Source organism: Simochromis diagramma, unplaced genomic scaffold, assembly GCF_900408965.1.
Source record: "Simochromis diagramma unplaced genomic scaffold, fSimDia1.1 OVJJ01000304.1, whole genome shotgun sequence".
Lineage (NCBI taxonomy): Eukaryota > Metazoa > Chordata > Actinopteri > Cichliformes > Cichlidae > Simochromis > Simochromis diagramma.
In genome coordinates, this window is record NW_024387030.1 from 4,267,148 (window position 1) to 4,283,312 (window position 16,165).

The 16,165-nt window shown below is 41.8% G+C and overlaps 1 protein-coding gene across 6 annotated transcripts in view; it reads right to left on the reverse strand.

Moving 5' to 3' along the window:
- numb (NUMB endocytic adaptor protein) overlaps positions 1–15,033 on the reverse strand; it is a 43,075-nt gene extending 28,042 nt beyond the window's left edge. The window contains exon 1 of one of the 6 annotated variants that reach the window (XM_040041401.1): positions 14,772–15,033. The gene's annotated coding sequence lies outside the window, so the exon portion shown is untranslated. The remainder of the gene's footprint in view (positions 1–14,771) is intronic. The other 5 variants (XM_040041404.1, XM_040041400.1, XM_040041402.1 and 2 more) reach the window with 5 other exon arrangements.
- Positions 15,034–16,165: the final 1,132 nt, after the last annotated feature.

Below are 16,165 nucleotides of genomic sequence, written 5' to 3' on the forward strand. Positions count from 1 at the left end.
CAGGGTTTCCTCCTAGTTGGAATAAGACACACTCAGGAGGCATCGTAGTCAGAGGCCCAAACCATCTCAACTGGCTCTTTTCCATGTGAGAGTAGTAGCAGCTTTACTCTGAGAGTCCGTCCCAAATTACTGAGCTTCTCACGCAATTTCTTAGGGGGATCCCAGCCAAACTTCAGAGGATACAAGAGGAAGCTTGTATCCATGATCTTATTCATTTGGCCACTGCCCACAGGCCATTTTTGAGGGTAGGATTAGAGAATGCCCAGTAAATCGATGGCATTCCATACACATTTAACTCTCTTTACCTCAACCAACCAACCAACCATATCCCTGTCAATCCATCTGTCAAACTTTCCACTCTCCCCCCACTCATTAATAAGACTCCACTTAAACTCCTCCACTTGAAGCAGAAGCTCAATCCACTTTTTCTACTAGAGAACCATAATGTTTAAATTAAAACATTTCTGTATTTTGTTTGCTAATGTATACATACACAAAACAATTACAAATGTATTAAAGTGGTACATTTATTTTTATAAACCTTTAGAATGAAGTACACCTTTTACCAAATGCTCCATCATCTTCTGAGTAAGATTTTCCTAACTTATATCAACAAGCTCAACATGATATAACTACTACGAAAAATAGCTACAGCATGATCGAGCTGGTGGAACGAGAGAATGTTTGCAAACAAGTGTAACCCACTGCCAGCTGCTCTTCAGCATGCCGCTCTTGAACATTAATGTCTGTACACTCTGCGTCATTCACCTGTCAGGTATGGCATGTGTCGGAAGTGATCCCCTGACATAAAGTGATGAAAAGACGGATGCAGAGAAGTAGTTGGCAAATGCAGCTGGTATTACTACTTGGAGAGGAAACAAAATTAAATTATTCCAGAATGTCAGCAAGAAATTGGGTCAGCAATTTTATTTTGGTAAAACATCTATTTGGGGATATTCAAGATGCTCAGAGTGAGCCAACTTCATAAAAGAGAGACATCAATAGGACAAAGTATAAATGGGTGGTACGCAACATAGGAAGGAAATGATGGGAATAGGGTTGCTGGCTACTGTTTGCGCTGTACTCCCTGTCGCCTATCTACCACTGAATCATTTCGAAGTCCTTCAATCTGTTCCCTGCCCCCAGCTAGACACGATGACCCTTCTTTCCTGAGTGCATGCAAGTAAAGGGGTTAGGGTTGAGAAAGGGAAAGAAAAGGAGCCCAGACTGCTGCGCAGGGGATATTATGTTGCTCTTTTCTCCAGCAACTTCTAACAGTGTGTGTGTACATCACAAACTCCGCAACTGGCTTTTTCCATGTGGCCATGGTATATATAGATATATGCGTCTATGTACCTAGGAGCATCGGGGGAGCTCGACAACAGCAAGTTCACCAGCCAGCCAACCCTTCGACACAGAAAGCCACACATCACTTTGAGCAACAGCTGAAGCCACATTTAAAAAGCCAAGGCAGTCCCCTTTCACTGGGGAGTGGCAAATCACTGTCACGGTATCTTCTCCCCTCAAACATGCCCTCTGCAATGATTCACAGACTGAATCGATAGCCAGGATCTGGCCTGGTTTCCACCACAAGGCCACACAGGTCATCAAGCAGGCACTCCTAAGATTTATATCACTTGCATTTGCAAAAAAAACCAAAAAAACATTTAGTCACAGTTTTCCAAAAATTCTTACCAGAGGAGAGTATTTTGGTCTAAATAACCCAAAATGTGATGTCCACATGTGGACGTCAGGTCCTAGGAGGTTAAAAGAATCGTTCTGGAAACGTTGCAGTGATGTGCTGGGCATGGGTTGCTGATTCAAACCTCTGCAAGGAAGAGTTTGATGTAGTGTTCTGAGTGGCCCAACTTCATTAATCCTGGCCCTGGACTTTATAACTGCTCCAAACTCAATAGCCATTAACTCATGTGGCAGCAATGGAGCAATGTCTTTATGAAGCAGCTGTGAGTTAACAAAGCGGCTGTTTGTATGTGTGCTTGGAAGCCACGGCTTTCTCTCTCTGCAATTGAGAAGAATCACGATAGCCTTCCTTTGTTGGGAGCACATGAGTGTTGTGTAAACTGTGGCACAGAAGCTTAACCTCCTCACAGGGCGAATACTCAGAGCTAACTGCAATACATTCTCCCTGACTCTGGAAGTGAACTCTTCTGGGGAAACTTTGAGTAAACCTCTGAGCAAAAAAGCTACTCATGGAAACCATGTTTACTTTTTCCCCTTGACATCACACGCATTACGTGCACATGCTATAGCAGCACTTCAGAGAGCGAGCGAGCAGAAGAGAATACACTCTGACGTGGATACGCACGATGCTCATGAAAACACACTCTCACAAGTTAGATGGACGACCACAGCTTCTCAAGGCCCCAGAGCCAAAATGGCACTATTATTAAGTTTGGGTATTCTTGAGATAAGTCAAGTGCCATTAGTAGGGTTTTACCAAGATGAAGAAACCAGGCCAAAGTGCACACGTTGGGTACTCTTCATGAGGACAGTGCTGACAATAAGGACACACAGCCATGAATGTTACTCATTCACCTGACTTCCAGAGACCAGTTAATACGTGATCTATTAATCCTACTTATGGTCAACTCACAACAAATAAAAGCAAGCAGTAGCACGTTTATTTGGAGGCTCAGAAGAACAGAAGAAGAATGCTAATCTCAGATTGCAGTTTTTTGTCTTTCTAACCCACCAGAACACCTGCTGACCAAAAAGTGATAGCTTATATTTCTGATTGGTATTCTTCTTTTGACTTTGTGAAGTTACTGCAAGCTGTGCTCCCAGGATCTATGTGGATTAGTGACTTGTTGAAGCCCTGTGTGTGTCAACATACACTTTATAAAAGGCCACAGAAAATGTCATGTTAGAGTGTTGTCAGGGTCAATAGAAGCTTAACCACAAACTGACATGCTGTTTTGCCAAGAAAAACGGTGTGGACTGTGTCGCATCAGATCCAGCACAGACAGACACACCGTTTCTGTCAAGTTAAACAGGAGAGTCCCAGTGTGCGCCAGTTAGCATGCAGAGCAGGGCAGTTAAAAAAAAAAAAAAAAAAAAAAAAAGCAGGGATGCACCATTGAGCACTTGATGCAGAGCTGGTGATTCAAATAATTAAAATAAAATATGGTATCTTTAATGGTTAAGCAACATGTTAAATACAGTCCATGTCTTTCAGGCAAGGATTCTGTTCCTGCACATCAGCACCACCACGCCTAATTTAAAAAGCATCAAGAAAGTGACAGTCTACAGTTCTTGTCTTTTTTGAAACACTGTAATTACTGCTGACCCACACAGGCAGCTACCAACCCCCTGTTTCTAACTGCAAAAATGCTTTCAGCTTAATCACCAGCCAAACATGCAGTTTAACTCCCAAGGAAGTGATCGGGAACACAAAACACACAAAGAGTAGGAGTCAAAGGTTAAACAGAGTTAAATGAAATCTTTGGCCAGGTTATTTTGTAGCAGTATAAACACCCGCTAAAGTGTATATCTCAACTCAGCTATGCAATACACAATGGATTTCACCAACTCTGAAGCCCTAGCCCTGGGCCTTCGTGGATTAATAGAATAAACCATGCCTCCAGGGAATTTCTCATCCTGCAAAGGAACCACAACTCCAACATCTTGGACTACACCTGGCAGTAGTGCTCCTTCTGTGTCTAAGATTTGAGGAGCTCTGAGACTGCTGCTGCAAGGAGCTTACGAAGGCTAGGGAACAGAAACAAGACTAGCATCAGCAGATGTTGGAGCCCATGGACAGGTCGAGAAGATGACACAAGAGACAAGTGATTCCATTAATTCACCATTTATTTGGCACAAAAAATTTGGTTATTAAGGTGCAAAGTAGCCTTTGAGCCTTGCTTTCACTATGCAGTTGCATCGACTCGTTGGTACAAAGTCTCCTGGGAAAATGAGGGCTCAATTGCACAACCAAGATAGGGAAAGGAAAGGGCGGCGCATTAATTTTTTTTTTTTTTTAACCCAGCATAACTGCGGTCACTTTACCTTGCAAAAAAAAAAAAGGAAGAAGAAGATTGACAAAGAGGAAAACCAACAAGGAAGCATTTTGCTTTTTTTCTTACTTGACCACATGTTTGCTCTAACAACTTCAGGTTATGCAGTATATAAACACTGCTAAATGGTTACAGTTCGTTAGCTGCCCCACTCTTCTCATTTTCCTTGTAGTCCACTCATCCCTCTCCTTTCCCTTCACTTAAAGCAACCCAGAGGATAGATCTGCCTTGCATCTGCCAAATGACTCTGCTGCTTATAAGGAGCTTTGATAACACACTTGCAGCAATGAAACTGGCCTGACAGCCGAAGGCGGATGCTCAGTTAACACGAACATTTATTGATTAAATGTTCTAATTGTTATTTGGACACATTCAAAAGAAGAAAGACAATTCAGGCATAAAAGAAAGACCAGAAAGAACAAAAAATTATGATTTGATCAGAACCAATTAACGTGTTCCTCAAATGAGCTTGTGGGCCATTCCAAGAGGAATTAAGCTTCACAAGGTGATTTGTCTATCCTGTGCGTGGTGCAAACACACTAAGGGAAAGTTAAATTGAGCTGTCTGCAGCATTTAAAGAACCTGTTAGAATCGCCTTCCAATTGCTGGGGGTGACTAAAAGCTAGTCATTTTTGTCGTCATCATCATCACAATCCGCTCTCTTGGTAAACAGTGATTACGAAGCCACCAGAAACATTTAACAGTAGCATCAGGTTACTACACAGCATGCAAATGAGTCCATGCCTGTGGGCCTATATAAAAACTAAGCTCAGAGGTAATATGGATGCAAGATACATAAAGAATGCAAATAAAAACTCTTTAAACAATCCAGATTAAAAGCACCCTTGTTGTTTCTTCAGTCTAATTTAAGTGTTCAAAGATCATTTAGGCTGGCAATCCTGGTGTGAGAGGTGCTGAAAGCCTCACAGTTAGGAATGGTGTCAGTATGTGTGTTCATTTTGTTCACTGAGTGATGAAAGCCTGTCACTCTTCCCCGCACTACCAATCATCATCTAGAAATGGCTGCAAGGGGAAACGAATTCTTTCAGGTCTTACAAAACTGCACTGCTGGCTTTTGACATTCACACACACATACACACACTTTGACACGTTGCGATACATCATATACAGTGTTGAACATGTGTCACTTAGACATGCCCAAACACAAGCCCACAGGAAGTCTGAAAGCGCCACACTCACAAGTGACGAAGATAAAGGCAGAAAAACACAGAAAAAAAAAAAAAGAAGTGGCAGTGTGAGAAGAATATAAATGAAAAAGAGAGGGGCACGAGAGAGAAAGACATGCAAAAAAACTAATGAGTCAAGGTCATCTCAATAATATAACTGTTTATCCCAACAGTGCTGTTTGTAAACGGAAGGACAGTGGCACTTAGTGTCTGTGTGTGTCAGGAGCAGTATTTGTTTAGCAGCAGGAGAGATGAGAGGATGGAATGGAAGAGGAATTTCCTGCTGCGTGAACAGACATACAATCGCTACACTGCCCTTCTGACCAGGCCAAGACACACAGGAACACACGTATCCATGACAAAACAAATAAGTAACATACACGGGGACAAGCCATTTTACAGTTACCTCAACCTGCCCGTCAGTTTGGCTGATTTAAACTGAATGATGATAAACTAAGAATAAAGACTGACGTCTCCAAGGATGTCGTTCTATGAACTACCTTTAACTGACTTTCAAAGGAAAGGGTATCAAACAGTCTGATGAAAGGCAGGCTGTACTGACGTCAGGAAGCCAACCAAACAGGTCTTCTGAGTACGGCTGCAAATGCAGCTGTAGTAATTACTGCAGCTGTATGAGCTGCTCACTTATTTTTGGAATTCTCTGCACGTATCTGAGCTCCACTCTTTGTATCCTGGTTGGGCTATTTGTCAAGTTGAGGATGACGGTAGAATACCAAATTACGTAACAGATTAAGGTAGACTGCTGGTGCTGCCTAGCTATTTATCTAGCACATTTATGGCTGTGGTTTTTGCTCAGACAGGGGTGGAGCAGAACTTCATTTCTAGAATATGACACTAACAGGTTGTACTTTGACTGTTCAATGTGTACTCTACTACTTAATACTATATTGTGTTACTCAGCAGTATTATCTAAAGTCTGGAACTGTGCTGTGTTAGCCATGTGCTTAAATTAGATTCCCAATCAGGTTGCTAACTCTGGAAGCACAAGGAAGGTTTCGGTTTTGGTCAGTTTTATAGCTATGTTAGTTTAAGGCTGGACTATGAACTCAAGCAGAGTCAGTAAGAATTAGATAATGAAAACTTAAAAGCAATCAGGATTTTTGAGTTATTTCAGAGAGATTAATGATTATGCAGGAATGGCAAAACACTAAATTCATAGTATACTTTGAGTACCAGCACCCATTTGGGACTGTGTGCCTTCTTTTGCCCAAAAATGGACACCTCTTGTGAATAAGCCTGTAAAACAAACATAAGAAATGATTTCACCATGTCCATTTGCACAGCCAACGTGCCCAGGTAAACAAGCCATTCTTAAGCAGCTAAAAACTGGAGACCAAAGCCATTTCACATTTTTAGATTGGACCCCATTTTGGATCTGATGATTATAAATCATATTTGAAGGGTAAATATGAGGGTTGTACAGATCCTGGGTTTTTTGTTTTTGTTGTTTGTTTGTTTTTTTTACACTAGCCAAAGAGAAAATAGATGATGTCATAACCATCAATGCAGAAAAAAAAAAGACCAATGCAATCAGTTGAAGCGAGTTTAGATGAAGTAAAACTGTGCAAGGCACATGACTGAGGTGTAGGTGTTACTAAAGAAAGCTGTGCCAAATCACACAGCTGATGGATGCACTATTGCTTGACGGCCTGAACTTGACTTTCCAAAATTAATTGATTTTGAGGAACTGAGCTGTACACGTTTCAGCACTCAAACTATTTAACAAGGAAGTAAGCCGGGTTTTTTTTTGAAAAAGCAAGGTAAGGACAGCCCACCACTGTCATGTCATATGAGAAAACCAGGATTAATAACAGAGACAGACGTCAAGCCTTTCCCTCCATGTCCACAGACAGAGTTGGAGCAGCCAAGCAAGCAGAAAGAGACATGGACAGGCAAGTAGGCAAAGACTGCAGAGCTTCAGAGGATGGAAAATTACCAGGGCTCCACAATCAGCTGGGCACCTTTGATCAGCAAGAGCCCAGGCACCAATTACTGCCGGATAATCGGCAGCTCCTCAGAGGCCTGACGAGCTGCAGGCAGTGTGGGCACAACGGGTCACTGACCACCAGGCAAACGCCTGGTCAACAAGGCTCACAGAGCCAAAAGCTGATGGTGGCCCTCGCTGAAATGCTGCATGAAGGCGGCCAAACAGAGAAGCAGCACAGCGAAGCCATTGTTCCCCTCCTGCCGACTCAGCACACTGGCACTCTCACAAGCCAGACATCCCTCTTTGCAGACCGCTCAGTAGTGATGGAAGAGAGCTATGGTTAGAGTGTGTGAACCTGCTACGCCACATGTCGTAGTTTTTCCACATACTGCCCCCGTGTCTGTGCTGACACATACGTAACATATGCAGAACAAATGTGCACAAGCATGCTGATCAAACACCTGTCCCCGTAACTGTGGTAAACAAAACGCTGCAGTGCACAAGGCACCACGAACTGCACAATGATGCAACGTACATGAAACACATTCCACGCTGCCTTCCTGCCTGATAACCCATTCCTACGCAGGAAAAAGGCCAACCTGCCTGTTCCAGACTTACTACACGTTATCTAAGAGGAATGTGGACTGACAAAGATATTTAAACCAAACTGTCGCATTTCTAACATGACTCTTACATTTTTCCTTTCTTTTCCTCTTACTCACACCGATCGCTGCAAATCAGCAGTGATTTAAAAACAAAAAACAAAACAAGTGTCTTCACTTGAAGCAAAACATGATATTCAGCTCATTAATAATTGACGTCTTTCTTGTGCTGGGGAACGTTCATTATCGATTAGGCTACGCTAGAGTGGTGGTGCTTGGTGTGCCGATCCTCCCTCCACTGTCCACAATACAGCGGTCTGAAACAGTTCTGACCACCACCAGAAAAAACTCCTGCAGTGGTGCATTAGAAGAACAACTCAGAAGCATCTCCGATTCCTTTGCTTGTTCATACCATACTGTTATCTAACAGAAATCCCAGCAGCAGCCAGCAGACTTTGGATGAGGCACGCTGCAGTTATACAACAGGCAATGCCGGTAAAAGCAGACCCATATGGGCCAGAAGAAGCTTCCCTGTAAACCAAGAGTTAGAGGAGGAATTTGCTCACTAAGCAGCAACATCTGAACAGACGAGAGATGTTACACTGGAGGAAAAGAGCTCGTTTATGAGGCCGTAAAGCAGACAGCTTTCGAGACCGGTATCAATGTCATATTTTCAAGCTGATTTCAGAGATGTTTCTTAGTGTTGATACCACAGCTGTACCTCATTTCACATGTTAATTCATTATGTTGCGTGCAAACAGATGTCTCTATAAAAACAGGTATTTTCATTAAATCAGGCAAGCAACACCTCAGAAATGCACCAGTGTTTAATGCTTTTTACCTCCACACAAAAATAACCAAGAATAAACATCAGCATACAGGATTATTTTATAGATTTATGATTTATATCACACGTACAGGTTCAAGCTTCAATAGCTGTCAGGTTTCAATCAATGCTATTCTATGAACACACTCTATAAAGTAACTACCGATTAAGATAACAAAAAAACAAACACTTATGTGTTTGATGATGTGTTAATGATAACACACCAACTCCATTAGGCAAGCCTTCTCTGTATTGCACCACTACTATGGCTTACTATGCTTTCTTTGACTTGCCCCCATCCAGCATCATAGCTTAGTGTATTTCTAAACACAGTTCTGCTGAGATGACAAAAATTGTGGGTGCAAAGGGAACTCTTATCAAGCACAGTAAAACAAAGGGGGAATTTCAAGTAAATTTGGGAATCAATAACATGACAGCTATTAGATTTAAAACTGTAAAAACAATTATTAGATCCTGATGTACATAAAAGCACGCAGAGCACATTTTGGCCATTTAGGCTGTACGCTGTGGACGTAAAAATAATGCAGTTTTTTCCTCCCATTTTGTATGCAAGGAGGTTTTTTATTCTGTGGCACCAACTTTGAATATTTTGTTGGGTCATCTTGCTTTTTCCCGCTGCATCATCCAGCAACCACTGTGGTGGTTACCAGGAAACTAGTTCCACAGCAACCTTGATACAGCAGGGTGACGAGAGGAGGCGGGGCCAAGAAAATCCATGACTATTGTGCAGATTAGGCAGAACTACACTAGAAGCTGCCTGCAGATGGTCACAGTATGCAAGAGAACAGTGCAACTGTTACCCATGCTATGGACAGGCAGTCATTTGGCATAAACACATATCACTTAGTGTTAAGACAAGTAGTAATTACACCAACCGCGCTCTCAGTTTACGTAGTTCATACACAGGAACTGAGAAAGGGATGCACAGCGGTGGTTTTACAAGATCAATACCGAAACCTGACTTTGCATCAGAATCTTTTGTCACATTATAAGCTGCTGAAGTGTTAGTTTAGGTGGCAGAGAGACACTTTTCCAGTAGTAGATATTCATAGTAAAAATAGCTGGAGATTCAAATAAGGAAGTCAATGTGTCTGAACTCCTGAAGCACAGGAGCTCTTCTCTGAGCTCTCTGTGGTGCCAAGGGGAGAGGATTTAGCCAATATGGCCGTCTCGGGTGTGAAGCTCTTGTTGTGAGAACAGAAGCCCCACCCACCTGCTGTTCAAATCTTCCATCTGAGAGGGGCAGATAATCAGAGGATGGGAGGATATCTTATACGCAGGCTGGAAAGGAGCTAAAAACATCTGGTTCAAACACTTATACAAACTAAGGAGCTGCACCAAGGCAAGATAAATAAGGATTATTTTGAACTATAAATCATACTAAGCTATATTAGTCCAAGAACAAAAACACAGACCTGTAAACGAGCATTACAGTCCCCCTTAAAAGGTAAATAACATCTAGAAAAGATATTATTTAGAAATATAAAAAGCTCCTTAAATCCCAGATTGAAACCTCTTCCAGTGGCTATTTTTATACCTTATCCGATGTCACTGTTGCCTACTGTTAACATTTTGGTCATTCCAATCGTTGTGCTTTATAAATAAACATCTCTTTGTGAAGCAACAAGCACCACAGTTAAAATACTTACACGTCTTAACACTCTAACTAGAACTGGTTACTTCCAACTTGTGAGATACACTAGCGGTCACTCCATTCTGGGTCACTCATAATTAAAGCAGAGATCAGAGGGCTGAATAAAGCATGAGCTGTTCTAGTCCAGGAGGCTCAGGTATCACTATTACAGGGGCCTAGAGAGGGACAAAGGAGTCCCTGAGCCCCATACCATACCAAGGGAGGAGTCACACAGACACTAACCTGAAAGGCAACTCCTTGCATATAGTGATGCACCCCCAACCCTCCTGGCCCTAATCCATAGTTTCAAGGGCAAAATGAGGAGCTCAAAGCCCTTTGGACCTAATTACAAGCTAAAGATATTGTCCCTGATGGGGACACTTTAGGAATCGAGTTCAAAGCAGTTAAACACCATCCAGGGCCCACCTTACACTGTGTTTTTTTTTTTTCCACTTTCTTAAAAGAGTGCTAACAAAGCCAAATGCTGCCACTAAGAAACAGCCTACAGATACAAATACTGCACGGTTTGCATAAAACGGGGCAAATAAAAGTACTTTGAACCAGAGAGAAGAAATGTGATTTGAAAAACAGCCACAAGAACTTCAAACACTATTTCTGTTAATGTGTAGAAACATTGAGACTTATCAGTTCTACCAGTTTTATCTTCTATAAAAGAGGAAATTCCTGTTGAAGTAGCCCATAGACTCTGTGTACTATGCATATATTTTGTAACTGCAGCAGTTGCACTAACACAGTTATTGCTCCAAGTGACGGGAAATTACTTCGTCACCTCTTAGACATCAGGTGCAATATGTATATATGTGATTACAATAATACATTTACAATGAAATGACTGTATTTTTGCATTGGCTGAGAGAATCCCAATACTAAAAACAAGGTTTATGAGTGGTAATAACAATGCAGCAAATAAACATGTCCAGTTAGCCTGTGTGTGGGCATGTAAGCAAACTCTAAAATGCTTATTTGCCTCAATTTTTCCATTCATTTAAATTTGTTTACAATCTGGAAAACATTTTCCCCAAGCAGCTCACTTGTGTGAAACCATCTTGAACGACAGTAATCGTCCTTTGTGTGATAAGATGACACAGTTTACCAACAAACAGCAAACACAGAAGTTCAAATCAACTCCACACATCCTATTTTAGGCTACTTATGTTGAAATGGGGTCAGCGGCACATTTGAGATCCTGCTTCTAAAACCTCTCCTCTGGTTGAATCCTCTCAGAGTGTCTTTGCTGGATCTAATCCAGCAGAGAATATGAAGCTAGCAAGTGTAGACACTCTATCGATTCAAAGGCATCGAATCCCACATGCACCTGGATGTTGACCTCTTTCTTTTGTGAGGGGGACCATTAACATACAATGGACCTTTTTACAATGCTTCCTTTTTGTGGCATTTATTATATACGTCAGTTTCTCTATGCTTATTCAAAAGCAGAAGAGTTCAATTTGGTGGACTGTATTCATCTTGTGTCACACTGTCCAATTAGAGTTTATAAATAAAAACTTACAGACTGCAAGCAGCATTCTTAGGGAGCAGCATTTTGGTACTTGTAAAACAGGAGGGCGTCAAAACACATTCCGCTTTAGCGTCTGATGTTAATGAAAGCATTGTCTGCATTGTCGTGTCATAATCTCGCACATCTACATCATCAAAAGACCCACGCGTTTGGATAACATTCTCACGCCTGACGAAAAATCACTTGGAAGAGAATCGGGTTTGCAGGCATCTCGGTGAAGATGAGTTTACAAACCCTTTTTCTCGCATTCCCACGCAAGTCAGGTTTAATAAGTAAACATCTGAGCATTTCATTTAATGGGTGCATCACTACCACCAAGAACTAGTGTTGACAAAAAGCACAGGATATGGATAACAACACTGAAACTGGCTCAGATGACACATACACATCACCCTGATCCAGACTGTTTGACGATAATATGAAAACAAAAAACATATCTGCTATATCAGTCATCTCTTAATGACCAAGGTAACGCTGGACTGAATGCTAAGCTGACAGTGACATTCACTCTAATTTCACCATGAGCAGCAAGAGGCTCAGCTATCACTCTCCTATCAGGGTCCTATCAGGGTAAAGCTTTAGACTGCATCGTCATCATACGGCAACTTTATCTACCTGCAGTTGCATCACTACTCAGTATTCACATGTACAACTCACTGCCAAGTGTAGGCCCCGCCTTTGAGAAGAGAGCAAAATGCTGAGAGTTAAAGCTAGATTCTCCCACAGAGTGAATCACAGAGCCCAGGACAGAGACTTGCTCCTGCATTCTCCTCCTCTCCCAAACAGCTGACAGACTTACACAGTGGGTTTGGTGGCTGGTAGCCAATCTTGCCTCCCTCATCCTGTGAGATGAGCTAAGCCACCCCTTTCAAAATTTGGAGGAAAGAAAAAATCTCATCTCCCTCTGTAAGGGAAAAGCAGCAGTCCCCCAAAAAGAACACAAAATGAGCCTTTGGAGACTGCTACACACATAACCACAAAAGGGTCTGTATAGCCAGACCTTACAGAAGTCTGCATGTGCATTTTAAGGCTGAGTAATTTAGAGACCACTAGCAAAAAATATTGACAAAAATGACAGTCCTGGTGATTTTCCTTAGAGTGGAGGCTAAATTGTCTTTGATGGGTGCCAAAATGTTGTAAATGCAGAACAAACCCTGGATAAGAGCCGACATCAAACTGCATCTCTCTGGTCATTACTGTGCTACCACTAGGGATGAATAACAATAATGACACTATTTCTCTTTCCTGTATTGCTTTTATAGAACATTTAGGATTTGTTACATGTGGTAAATAGAATTAAGACTACCCTGTTTGGGAATTAATCCATTGATACATCCAGTTCAAAATCACTGTTAAAAATATACATTTGGCAGATCTTTTTTGATTGTTTTGTTTTTATTTTCTGCCCTAACATTCTTTTTCTAACCCTTATCTAACAGGTCTACTGCTTCTTTCAGGTCTTTAACACACCATCATTAAACATTTAGCCTGTGCAAAACTGACATGACACAACAGATAACTATCCCCTGCCATCACTAAATGTCATCTTCCCTGCAGATAGCATGACAGCAGTCAACAGCTGATGTGCGAGCACTCCTAATGTCCTCTTCACTCACTTTAGTAGGTGCCCCTGATCAACTACTCCTTAATGCAAACAAATGATCAGCCAATCACATGGCAGAAACCGGGAGAGCTGGTTGACAAGACCAAGTTCAAACTGAGCATCACAATGGGGAAGAAAGGTGAAGAGCACAACATCCAACATGTCCAACCTATGAATCTGTGCCACAAAGAATTTCTGTTCTCAATGAAAAAGGGAGTCAAACCTGGCACTAGCAATACCTAGTAAAAAGTATATAAACTGAATAGCACTTGAATACATCCCCCACTGCTGTGAGCACTCTGAAACCGAGTGCTAGTATTGTAAGCAGAATAAAATAAGCAATGCAGGACATATTTTGAAATTTTACTATAATCTGATATTTACAGTCAGAATAACTGGATTTCAGCATCTCTCCTCGACCAGTCAGAGGGTTGCGTCTGTGTTTTCCAAACAAAAACAAATAACTCATCCTGTTTATTATTTCAGGTCACAAATTACATCGCTGCTCCAATAATAAAATGCCTAATGACAGAATCCAAATAGAATTAGCGTCCAATAAACAGGATGTTTTCAACCGTATGGTTGTGCTGCTGGGGCTATCACACAATCTATCACATGGTTATCTTAGTACAGTCTCCACGTGGAAGGTAATCTGACCACTGATGGTTATCTGATCATGAATGGCAGACTTCTTGATCTCTCTTGCAAGAAAAGATCCACCTGCCATATAAGACGATCTAAGACACATTATCACACTTCAGAAACATTCCGAGTGCTAAGACTCTGAGTCACAGTCGGTATCGTCATGGTGATCAACCTGTCTGGATGGATCAGTGTTAAGAAGACTCACCTTTATTGTTACAGAACACTTTTTGAGGGGGGGGGGGGGGACAAACTTGCAAGTCACTAAACTGCCAAGCTACCGATTAATACTATTTGTAAGGATGGTATTACACAAGCGAACCGTGTGATAGGGTGTAAGTGAATGTCGTGACAAACCGTGTGCTAGGAGCAAGCTATCCGATGAGCTTAGGTCATTTTGCTGAATAACGTCCATCCCCCTAAAGTTATCCAGGTAACTTGAGAACGCTACTAACGTTAGCCATACCTCTTAAACACCTTAGCTTATTCGGCAAGACAGAAGCAGATATTTTCTAACAGGAAATAAAGATGTTAGACAGCTTAACACCATCTATTTTGTCCCTGCTTGTGCTATTTTGTTAGGTTAGCAAGAGAGCTAAACGCCGTGTTAATGGGAGCTGCCATAGCTCCGTGTGCCGCATCAGAGAGGCACAAGCTAGTGTTGCTTAGCTCGGTGAGCTAACAAGCTTCGCCGGGCATGCTTACCAAAGTGCACACAGCCCACTTTCAACCTACCTGCGATCACCGCTGCGACCCTGAAGATGCCCCGTGTATGCCGTCACCAGTGTATCACGAGCCGTGCCCTGCCAAAATAATTCAAATTCCACAGAAAGTGTCGGGAGAGACGCTCGCAGTCCAATCGCTTCAGCCACCGCCGCTGAATGGCTGCTACTCAGAGCCTCAATCAAACTTCCTCCTTAGCAACGGACCGCCTCCGCGTGACCCCCATTGGCCGGCGCGTGTACATCGAAGGTGATCGATGGTCGATAGTGCAACCTGGATCGAAGCTGAGTTTCACTCTTTATGCTGTTCGTCTCGTAGTTATTAAGAGAAGCAGGCGTAAAAGCACATTGTAAGACACCGCTTCTGTCTATCGGGTTTAGCTTCAATTAAGATGCACCTGTAAATATATAAGTACTATAATCTGACCTGAAGAGTGTGTGATGGATTATTGTTACAATTAATAAGTTGTAAGCAACACTACTTTTCGTATTTTGTTACAGTGGGGCTGGTTTCTATATAAGCAGGTATCAAACTGTATGCATATGTTCTCATTAAGTTTTCTTGTATTTCATACATTAGTGCTATTTTCCTCTCAAATGTAGTAGGGTATGTAAAGCACCACTGCAAACGTTCAGTTGCACCACTTTTAACGAGCACCTTCATTACAAATTCATTGTCTGGGTGATATGCAAATATAACCCTGTCAGTGAGGTCATTCCTGAAACGACAAAAAATTAGGGCAACAGTGCAGTGCCATCCCGAGTTTCACCGTAATTATCCTTCCTGTGTAGGCCATCACGTTCTCACCACATAACAAAAACGAAGCTCGTTTAAATGAGTGAAACGTGTTTCTTTCCATATACATCCAGTTAAAGGCTTCCTCCACTCCCGCTGTCTTCACTGACCCCTTGAAAAGGCCAGAAGTTTATCAGCATAAAGTTGCATTCCTCGCATACCTTTAAAGCCTTGTAAGCTGCAGTGGAGCTTGTATTGTGTCCTCAAAGGTTATAAAACCAACAAGGAGGGAAACAAAAAAAAACCTTTGGTTCACAAAGTTGTCAAGCCTGTTATGCAGCCTTGCACAGTATCTTTAATAATCATCACAGTGCCCCAGCAGTGACCTCCCAGTCTCCAATACGTTGTTAATGCCGATCTTTTTTCCCCTTAATTATCTAAACTCTTCGAGAGCCTTTTATTTTATTTTTAAATTTATTTAAATTTTGTATATCTAGTATTTTTACCACCAGGTTCCATCAATGAAGTTACCAACGTTATAATGACAAAAAGTTAGCATATTATGCCCCCTGGTGGTCACTTTGTGTGAGTAATGAGTGGTGAACGGTTTCAATCATGTCGCAATGAGTCTACAGATTTTCCCACTTACTGCGTTGCCTAATTAAAAAGAT